This window comes from Nelumbo lutea, chromosome 2 (assembly GCF_056320005.1).
Source record: "Nelumbo lutea isolate HS-2025 chromosome 2, American lotus-T2T, whole genome shotgun sequence".
NCBI lineage: Eukaryota > Viridiplantae > Streptophyta > Magnoliopsida > Proteales > Nelumbonaceae > Nelumbo > Nelumbo lutea.
Window position 1 is genome coordinate 73,759,227 of NC_142685.1, and position 9,258 is coordinate 73,768,484.

Genomic DNA, 9,258 nt, shown 5'->3' on the forward strand with positions numbered 1-9,258 from the left:
GTATGCCGCTGTTCGGATGTGCGCGAGGTCCCATACCTCGTCCAGTAGGTCGAGGTTGGTGTGTAACTCATCTCCGTTCGTCCGATCGTCATATGTTTCTAATCGCAACGTTGGTATTTTGATTTCCACCGGGATCACTGCTTCAGTGCCGTAGGTGAGGTTGAAGGGGGTTTCTCCCGTGGCTGCTTTTTCGGTCGTTCGGTGAGCCCATAAGACACTTGGTAGCTCTTCGGCCCACAATCTCTTAGCTCGATCCAGACGCGCTTTCTGTCCGCGCAGGATGGCTCTGTTCATTACTTCCGTCTGACCGTTCGTCTGCGGGTGCGCGACTGATGTGAAATTTTGCCGAATCCCCATGTTCTGGCACCACTCTTGGAACTTGATATCCTCGAACTGTTTGCCATTGTCGGAGATTAGAACCCAAGGTAACCCGAACCGACATACTATGTTCTTCCAAAAGAAGTTCTGTATGTTTCAAGCCGTAACAGTTGCCAGAGGTTCGGCTTCTATCCACTTCGTAAAATAATCCACCGCAACAACTAAGAATTTTCTTCCGCCTGTTGCTAGTGGGAATGGCCCTAGGAGGTCGATGCCCCATTGTGCAAAGGGCCACGGGCTGGCGAGGTATTTGAGGTCGGAGGCAGGTTGATGGTGGATGTTAGCGTGCTTCTGACACTTGTCGCATTTTCTGACGAGCTCGACAGCTTCTGCCATCATCGTTGGCCAGTAGTATCCTTGTCGAAGTGCCTTTTGGGCGAGTGCTCTGCCCCCCAAGTGTCCACTGCACAGGCCTTCATGAGTGTCGCGGGGTACGAACTCGGCTTCGGTAGGTCGCAGGCACCGCAAATAGGGGAGCGTGTACGACCGTTGGTATAACCGTTCGTCTATTATGACGTATTTGGCCGCCTGGCGCTACACCCTCTTGGTCGCATTACGTTCTGCAGGGAGGGTTTCGTCTATCAGGAAGCTCGCGAGTGGATCGATCCAGCTCGGCTCTGCTTCTAAGACGGGAGCGACCTCCTCTGTCCCCCCGAGAATACTAGGCCGAGGCAAGTCCTCTATGTACACAGTTCTCATATTGTTGTGACTCGTACTGGCTAACCGGGACAGGGCGTCGACCTCAGTGTTTTCGGACCTCAGGATTTGCCTGATGATGTGTGACCGGAAGTTGAGTAGGGCTTCTTTTACTTTGGCCAAATATGCGATCATGGAGAGATGGCGTGCTTCGTATTCGCCGGTAACTTGGTTTACCACGAGCTGAGAATCACTGCAGATGACCAAGTGTTTTGCCTTAACCTTTCGCACTAGGTCCAGCCCGACGATCAGTGCTTTGTACTCTGCCTCGTTGTTGGATGTCGCAAACTCAAAGTGTAGTGCGTATTCTACTTTTGTGCCGCTCAGGCCGCACAAGACTATTCCAGCTCCGCTGCCTTGCCGGTTCGATGAACCATCCATGTGAAGGATCCAGGGCTCTTCATCCCAATTCGCTCTTCGCCTGACCAGGAGAGATGCCACACTGGCTGCTATTTCGCGGGGTTCGGACTCTATGGGCTAAGGAGCTCCGGGTTTGCCGCAACTAGGGACCTCGGGCTCGACCTGTGGGGCTTCGTGGCTGAAAGTGCACTCGGCGATAAAATCTGCCAAAGCTTGGGCCTTGATAGCGGTTCTCAGTTTGTACTGGAGGTCGTACTCGCTGAGTTTGATGGCCCATTTCGTCAGTCGAACGGAGACTTCGGGTTTGAGTAAAACTTGTCTAAGAGGTTTGTCAGTTAGGACGATGACGGTGTGAGACTGGAAGTATGGGCGGAGTTTCCGAGTTGCTATTACTAGGGCGTATGCTAGTTTTTCTATCTCCGGGTACCTTGCCTCTGCTCCCTGCAAAATTTTACTGACATAATATATGGGTCGTTGGACCCGGTCTGTTTCCTTTATTAGTAATGAACTGATCGCCTCGTCGCTCGCCGAGAGGTACAGTTCTAAGACCTCACCCACCTCGGGCCGGGCTAAGGTTGGCACACTAGCGAGGTAACCTTTTAGTTCATCGAACGCGAACTGGCAGTCCTAGGTCCACTCAAACCCTTTGCCTTTGACTGCCTTGAAGAAGGGTAAGCAGCGGTCTGCTGACTTAGACAAGAAGCGGCTTAGAGCGGCTATGCGGCCATTTAGCCTCTGAACCTCTTTTACTTTTCGAGGTGATTTCATATCTAAAATGGCTTTTACCTTGTCCAAGTTGGCCTCAATACCGTGCCGATTGACAATGTAGCCTAGGAATTTGCCCGAGGTGACGCCGAAGACACATTTGTTGAGGTTCAATTTCATACTAAACTGATGTAGGATTTGGAAGACATAATCTAAGTCTTGTATTAATTCTTGTGAAAACTGTCTTGACGACCATGTCGTCTACATAGCACTCTATCTTCATGCCCATCAGGGGCCGAAATAGCCTATTTACAAGTCTTTGGAAGGTAGCCCCGGCATTTTTTAATCCGAAGGGCATGACCTTGTAGCAATATAGGCCGAACTCGGTTATGAAGCTGGTTTTTTCCTCATCGGATGGGTCCATCTGGATTTGGTTGTAGCCCGAGTAGGCGTCCAGGAAGCTTAGCAACTCATGTCCCGAGGTCGCATCCACTAGGCGATCAATTCTGGGGAGGGGGAAGCAATCTTTCGGGCAAGCTCGGTTCAGGTCGATGTAGTCAACGCACATGCGCCACTTGCCGTTCACCTTTTTTACCAGCACCGGGATGGCCACCCAGCTCGGGTAATGGACTTCCATTATGAAGTTTGCTGCGAGGAGCTTCTCGACCTCCTCGTCGACCGCCCTCCAGCGTTCTAGGGCTAAGTTGCATTTCTTCTGTCTAACGGGTCTGACTACAGGGTCAGTACTAAGTTTGTGAGTTATCAGGTCGAGGCTAATGTCGAGCATGTCAACTGTGGACCAGGCAAAAATATCTAAATTTTGAAGTAAAAAACTCACCAATTCGGTTCGTAGGGGTTCCTCGACGGAAGCTCCGATCTGCAGTGTGCGAGCTGGGTCCGTAGCCGAAGTCGGGATTGCGATCGTTTCCTCCGTGGGCGAAGCTCGTTCCTCACCCTGCTCCGCAGGCCGCTCTAGTTCGAGGTCGTCGGCCGCCTTGGTTTTTCCCTTCAAGGTGGCAACATAACACTTGCGGGACTCGAGCTGGTCGCCCTGCGCTACCCCCACACCGAAGTCCGTAGGGGAACTTCATGGCCAAATAGTAGGTGGAGACCACCGCCCGTAGGATATGCATGATCGGCTGCCCTATTATGGCATTGTACGGGGAGGGAGTTGCGACCACCAAAAAATCATGGTTGAGTCTGACCGCACAAGGCCATGTGCCGACTTCCACAGCTACTGTTATTTTTCCAAGGGGCCTGACTTCCTCTCCGCTGAAACCCACCAGGGGAGTGTTCGTGAGCTTCAGCTCGCTCCCCTATAACTGTAGCTGGTCAAATGCTAATTTAAAGAGGATGTCCGCTGAGCTGCCCGAATTTACGAGTACGCGTCTGACCTCGAAGCCGTTGATCCTTAGCTTAATGACAAGCGCGTCATCATGAGGGCAGCAGACCCCTCGCACGTCGTCCTCCGTGAAGAAGATTGGTTCTTCGGTCTTTGGTCTCTTTGGGGGGTTCCGTTCCTCGAGGGCCGCTTCGCGAACTGAAGTCCGGGCCGCTGCCGAGGTACACCCTGCTATCACCGAACCTCCCACAATTACATGGATGGTTCCCCGAACTGGCCTCTCTTCCGGAGGCTGTCGCTGCAACGGTTCAGCAGGTCTGCTGCTAGACTCGGGGGCATCCTTTTCGTGCTCCCCTTGCCGGCCTACCTTATTGTTATTATTGTTGTGCTATACAAAGTTTCTCAAGTATCCGCGACGGATGAGCCCCTCTATCTCGTCCTAGAGATTATTACACTACTCGGTACTATGGCCATGGTCTCTATGGAAACTACAATACAAATTCTTATTTCTCTCGTTCGGATTTCCCTTTAGGCGAGGTGGCCACTTCACGTATGGGGTGTCCTTGATCATCATTAAGATCTCGGTCCGCCTTGTGTTTAACGACGTGTAATCTGTCCGAACTACTAGGGGAGCTCGGAACGACTGGTTCGACTTCGGCTCCCGGGCCGGGTTTTTCCTATCGACTGGGTTGGGGAGCTCGCCTTCCCTCTTTCTTTTTTCGTTCCCGCATTCGGTTCGTTGGTTGATTTCTTCCTCTGTCCTCATGAACTTGTCTGCGAGCTTGAGGAATTCGGCCACGGTCGCGGGCTGGTTAGCTACCATGTGCCATTTGAATTCTTTGTGCGTTATCCCTCTTTTGGCTGCCGCGAGCTGCACCGAGGGGTCCAACCGTGGTATCTGCAAGCAGGCTTCATTGAATCACTTGATGTAGCCCCGGATGGATTCTCCTTCCCTTTGGACTACTCCGAAGATGCTTTCCTCTATTCTGGGGCACTGTTGGCTGGTGACAAAGTGTGCGATGAAGACCTGCACGAACTGGGCCCAACATTTTATCGACCCGGGGGCTAGGTTCCTGTACCAAGTGCGGGCTACCCCCCTGAGGGTGGTGGTGAAGGCCACGCACATGCACGATTCGCTGGCCCTGGCGAGGTGCATTTGGGATTGGAAAGCGTCAACGTGGTCGTTGGGGTCAAAGGACCCGTCGTACTTGTCCAGAGGTGGGAGCTTGAAATTTCTGGGTAAGGGGACCGCCAGGAGTTCTGATGCAAGGGGGGAAGGAACGGAGAGAGCCGGGGCAGCCCCTACCTCGTCCGAGCTCGTGTCTTTGCCTCTGAGTTCCGACAAGGCGCGGGTGGCGGTTTGGCGACTTCACCGACGCCTTCGCCGTTGAGCGGGCCTTGTGCTGGCGCTGCTGGCCTCCGTGTTACCGAACTCGATGGGCCCGGAGTGCTGGTAGTCTGCCGCCAGGGCGTTGAATCGGTTATCGGTGAGCGGGAGCTCGGGCTTGGAGCGCCAGGGTGCCGACTTCGCGGGCGAGGTTCCCGACCCGCCTGCGGGTTGCGAGGCGAGGATGACATTTTTCTCTCTTCGGCCTGGGGACGAGGCCTGGCTGTTGGGGTGGTTCTGGGGCCGGGAGGCCTTCGCCTGGCGGGGGCGCCCATCCTGTGGGGAGGCCTTGACCGGCCTCGGAGCGGGGTGGCGAGGTGGAAGTAGTGGTTGGTTCAGTGGCAGTTGGGGGAACTGCTGTTGATAGTGATACTGGGAGATGTTGTGCAGCACTTGGTGCTGGTGAAGCTGGTGTTGCTGGAACTGTTGCATTTGGGCTTGCATTGCCCGCATGCACTGCATCAGGTCCTCCAATCGGTTTTGTCTAGCTGCCAGGGGGACGGCAGTTGGTTCAGTGAAAGTTGTCTCAATGGGGAGAGGAAAGGGGACGCTTGTGGTAGGAGGGTTTACGGGTGCCACTGCTTGTGGCGTGTTCAAGATGGGGATCCCATCCGCCGAAAGGGGGATGGTGAACTGTCCAACGCACACTACGGGGACCTGAAGTTGCTCCCCGGTGGCGTTTTTCTCCGTGCCACGTCCGGTGTTGCTGAGCGAGGCGGTCTTGAGCTCGGAGGTATCTATAGGGCAGGTCAGTTTCGGCGAGGTGTATCCCGAACTGTTACAAGGTGGGTCAGTTCGGCGAAGTGTATCCCGAGCTGTTACAAGGTGGGTCAGTTCGGCGAAGTGTATCCCGAGCTGTTACAAGGTGGGTCAGTTCGGCGAAGTGTATCCCGAGCTGTTACAGGTGGGTCAGTTCGGCGAAGTGTATCCCGAGCTGTTACAAGGGTCAGTTCGGCGAAGTGTGTCCCCTTGTTCCCGCCTAGGCTTGGCTCCTTTTGCCGAGCTGTTGTTTCTGCCACGTCACATGAGAGAGGTCGGGCCAAATCTTCCTTCATCAGTTATAATTATGTATACGGAAGAAATATAGTTAAAATAATAATTATTAGTATACATAAACAATGCACTGCTTTGGCGAAGAATAAAATTAGATATCTACTTAGACTTCTGCATGACACTCCATTTTTTCTTTTTCTTTTTTCTTTTTCCTTTTCTAATAAATGACAGTCTAATTCAGGATTTCATATTCTAAGTTTAATCAAGATCAGGATTTTGCATTTACCAAATCTACCTCAAGCCTGGTGGTGTCGACACCTCCAATTGTAAAGCTGGAGCTTGAACGCAGAGGTGACCAACATCTTTGGCCATGAGATGTGTTCTGTTACTTTGCAAATGCATCGTACGAGCAATGAGGTTATAAAACACATTAACTCAAACAATCAACATTTAAGGTAAAGAGCCAGAAACATGTGCAATACCTTTTCAGCAAACAGAATTTGTCCTTCATTCGTTCTTCTAATCCAGGAGACCTGAAATCCTAAACCAGCAGCACTGTCCGTTCTTCTAATCCAAGAGAGCTATTGTTGTTCTTGAGGAAAAGAAGATATTAGAACCATTTAATAGAAAAAATACCAAAAACGAATTTGTTCACAGAAACAGAAGAAAAAAAATCTAAAATCTCAAAACCCAACGAATTAGATAAGAAAGAAATGTTTGAAATCAAGGAGCCTTAACTTATTGCAATGGAGTTCTAGTCATTTTTCTTAGCCATCACAGCTGCTACTGTTCTTTATATCCACCAAATTTTCAAAATCCCAAATCGTGTTCTCTGGTTCTGTGCCATAAATGGAGATTGAGGAGAAGCAAAAGCTTCCTGTCATTAAGTGTCCAAACTAAAAGTCCTAAATTGTAGTAGTGGATTATTGTGCGAAGCTCGATTGAAGAGGAGAGGTCAGGGTGTGAAGCTCAAATGATAGAGATAAAGAGATGACGGAGAGATACAGAGAGTATGGGAATAGGAAGAAATGAGAAAAGAAAAAGAAGAAGAAGAATAAAAGACATGGGACTGTTACTAAAGATTAACATTTCCAGCGGTAGTCACCCTATTGCCGGTTCAAAAACTGCCGGTAAGTTTTTCCTATAGTGTATGCCCTTTTAGCTTACCACACATTAGTCAGAACATCAACTGGGGGAATGCCATATTCTTTGATGTATGGCATGAAGGCAGTCTTACCAGCAAAAGTCAAAGTGTCACCTTTGTGTGTGATATTACAATTAGAGATCCCAAAGAGAGAATGAACCCAAGCACATTATGAGCAAGCTGTACAAGCAAGAGGGTACGTCCCCAAGATGTACAAGCAAGAGAACTAGTGCTACCATTCCAACTTCACCCTACACATGAGGGCCCTATATTGTGAAGAAGAGGTTATCTGGAGGAGAATTGATAGTCATCAAGATGGATGACAAAGACCTACTAGAGCCAATCAACCTAGATCATGTAAAAATAGAACTATGCTTAAATTGTAATCTATTCCATGTATCAATTGCTATCAGTGAAATAAAGGGAGACTATCTTTTGCCATTTCTTTTGTTATTATTCCTTTTGTCCCATGTTATAATAATAAGTCACTAGTAAGATAGTTGAGCTTTTGTGACCATTTCTTTGAATGTCCCAACGGTCAGATACTGGCAATCCTTAAAGATAGAGAAAAATAAGGACTAAAAGAAAAGGAAAAAGGAGAAAGAATAATAAAAGGAAAGAGCAAGATAACAAAAAAATAAAAGAATAAGAAATAAAGAGGACAAAAAGAAAGGAAAAGATGAAAAAGAGAGGAAAAAGAAAGAAAAAAAAAAAAAAGAAAGAGAGAAGGATTCCAGTATCCTAATAAGCCATAACAACTCAGCCAAGCTATATCAACAAGAAAATCCTACCATTGAACATTAGCCATGTTTCATTCCAACACTAAGACCTCCCTAATAAAAGATAAAAGTAGGAACATGGAATCAGATGACAAGGAAAGCCTTTCCCATTCCCTCGTGGCAATGACGAAAGAAAGAGCAAGTGGAGAGAAATAACACAAATAATCGTGTGGCTTAAAAGGGCAAAGTGAAATCCCAAAAGGGCACTTCGAGTAAAAATATTAGATCATGGCAGGATCAAATTTTGGCGACCCAGATGAAAATCAATAATGGCTCTATGCGCAACACTGGACTCGGTGAAAACCCCGATCAAGGCACCAAGGGCGAAAAGGGGAAAAAGGAAAAAGAGAAGAGAGTCTACCTTATCAAGAGGCCCTCATCAAGGTACCATAGGGGATCCTATCCTTAGCAAGTTCTCTTTTTTATTTGTGTGAGAACAAAGTCTTCTCTTTCTTTAATTTAATGAGAAACATTCCTTCACTATTTGATGCACCTCCTAATTTTGAGAATTATAGCCGAACAAAAATTAGACAAAGGTTATCTAAGGGCTCGCGATTGGGCATAGTTAACCTCAATTTCTTTATTCTTCCTTAAAAAATCAAATAAAATCATCAAATGTCAAAGTTATCAAACTCATCAAATAAAATCAATCCAATTCATCAAATATCAAAGATCAAAATTAAGTTTAACAAATTGAATCAACCATCAAATATCAAAATTATTCAATTCATTCATCAAATATCAAAATCAAATCATTAAATATCAAAATTATCAAATTCATCAAATATCAAAATTAAGTTTATTAAATTGAATTAGATCATCAAATATCAAAATTATCCAATTCATTCATCAAATGTCAAAAGTCGAAATTAAATCAAATCATCAAATATAAAAAATCCAAATTAAATCATCAAATTCAACTAATCAAATATCAAAAATTTAAATTAAGCTTATCAAATTAAAATGAACCATCAAATATCAAAATTATCCAATTCATTCATCAAACATCAAAAATCGAAATTAAATCAAATCATAAAATATCAAAATTATCGAATTCATCAAAAATGAAAATTGTGTTTATCAAATTAAATTGAATTATCAAATCCAATCAGAAAATATCAAAATTGTCAAATTCATAAACTCATCAAATATAAAAAATTAGAGTTAAGTTTATTGAATTAAGTCAAACCATCAAATAAAACAAGTTAACTCACCGAATATCAAAAATTAAAATTAAATCAACTCATCAAATTAAGTGTATAAAATCAAATCATCATTATTTTCAAATGCATCAAAATCAAATTAAGTCAAATAATCAAATTTAGGTCTCATGAATCGGAATTAAGATTATCAAGCCAAATCAAATAATGAAATATCAAATTGATCAAATCAAAATCATACAATCAAGTCAAATAATCAACCAATCAAATTCAATTCATCAAAAATCAGAAAATCCAAATTGACAAACTTATCA